Genomic DNA, 1,965 nt, shown 5'->3' with positions numbered 1-1,965 from the left:
TTTTCATTTCTTCTCTTTTGTGGAAGACTTTACTCTTTATCCACTCCCCACTGAAAAATTCACCTATTATTTTCAGATAGTATTTATCCTGTACATTCGCTTTGCGAGTAACTAAGTGACCAGATTTAATTTGTAACTGGATACCATTTACCGTTAGGTTCATAGTACCCTTTCCTAAATCCGTAACATTTACGTGGTCCATCAATAAAGCTGTCAGTCAATATTATCAGTCCAATGTAAAGATTTGGAACCTCCACAGGTCGCATTTACCTCCAGCACTACTCCCTGTACATTTACTTCCAGTATTACTTGCTTCATCAATATTTGACTCTTGCCACATATCGCAACTATAACTTTAACTCCTTTCAATGGCAATGTGAGTACCTCTTCTTTATCCACTATTTGGTTTTTAAGTCCCACTGCTACAGCACTCAATTCACTACCACTATTAATAACCACAACTGCCTTAATACTGCTGACTGCCATGTCTGTTACACGTTGGTATTCTTCTTTTCTTGCAGTTTCGTCCTTCTCAAAAACAGCTTCGTCAATATCCCCAGTATTCTATTTCATCAACCTTTTCATTGCCACTGGTACGAGCATCATATTCGTTTGTGTTCGAATTTCACACAAACTCCTTCCTATTTTTCCCTTTCATTGCCATCTCTTTCGCAACGTCTCTCAATCCTATCATATTGTATCGCTCAATATGTTCCTCTTATCGTCTAGTAGAGTAATTATTTGTCCTTCCTCTTCTCCAGCTTCCTCTTCCACGTCCATTATAACCAATACCGTGCTTCTCGTCACCCGTTGTCTCATTCTGGCTTCTGTCACGTTCCCTCAAGTATCAACTTTCTCTCGACCTCCAGTTCACATCTCACCTACTGTTACTGGATATCTCTTCTCCTGACAAAGCGTCTTATTTGTTTAATTCTTGCAAAATATCTTGTTTTCTTTTTGGAAATGCCCATTAACTTTTCCCGTGCACTCACGGGTAATTTAACCAGTAATACCGCAATTAGTTCTTCTTTACTAAGTGGGTTATCAAAATCCAAATTATTTTCATAGAGACTTTGGAAATAATCTTTGTAATGGTCATACTCACTATCCATCAAATTTCTCTTCTGATAAATACTGTTCTTACGTTACTTTGTGTACTGTTAGACCAATATTTGTCTTCAAATTTTTAATAAGCTTATCATATCACTGCCAACGGCCTTGCCGCAGTGGTAGCACCGGTTCCCGTCAGATCACAGAAGTAATGCGCTGTCGGGCTGGGCTAGTACTTGGATGGGTTACCATCCGGTAGACCGAGCGCTGTTGGTCAGCAGGGTGCACTCAGCCCTTATGAGGCAAGCTGAGGAGCTACTTGATTGAGAAGTGGTGGCTCCGGCCTCGGAAACTGACATACGGCGGGAGAGTGGTGTGCTGACCACATGCCCCATCCAGTGACGCCTATGGGCTGAGGATGATACGGCGGCCGGTCGGTAGCGTTGGGCCTTCATGGCTTGTTCGGAAGGAGTTTTATCATATGACTGACAAATCTAGGGCTCTCATTGCCCATGGTACAGCATCCCCTTCCATTCTCCTCGTGAATCACTTTTAACGTATTATCCCATTTCACTGGTATTACACTTTTAAAATGTTTTACAAAAGTTCTTTGATGATGTCCCCTTTTGCCTCAAAATTATGCAACGCACATACTCTTAAATAGTGGTCCTCATTGTATCGACTTCCACTATTATTATTTACTGTAATGAGACTTTTTTAGCTTTTAAACTAATTTTCTATCCTTTCAGCAAAGATATCAATGCCTCTGGTAGTAAAATTTCTGTTATCTTGCTGAATAATAGCTATCTGTTTAATATTAGTTTCCAATGAATCTATTTACTTAGATCAAGCTGACACAGTTTCATCGACGTTTTTTGTACATTCCAGATTTTCTATTTTCTCTTGTACACTATA

General features: G+C 39.8%; 1 pseudogene; it reads left to right on the top strand.

Moving 5' to 3' along the window:
- Window positions 1-1,208: 1,208 nt before the first annotated feature.
- On the top strand, window positions 1,209-1,326 carry LOC126300148 (5S ribosomal RNA; annotated as a pseudogene).
- Window positions 1,327-1,965: the final 639 nt, after the last annotated feature.

Source organism: Schistocerca gregaria, chromosome X (genome assembly GCF_023897955.1).
Source record: "Schistocerca gregaria isolate iqSchGreg1 chromosome X, iqSchGreg1.2, whole genome shotgun sequence".
Lineage (NCBI taxonomy): Eukaryota > Metazoa > Arthropoda > Insecta > Orthoptera > Acrididae > Schistocerca > Schistocerca gregaria.
Note: the sequence above shows the minus strand (reverse complement) of the source record. Positions and strands in the feature narration are given on the sequence as shown.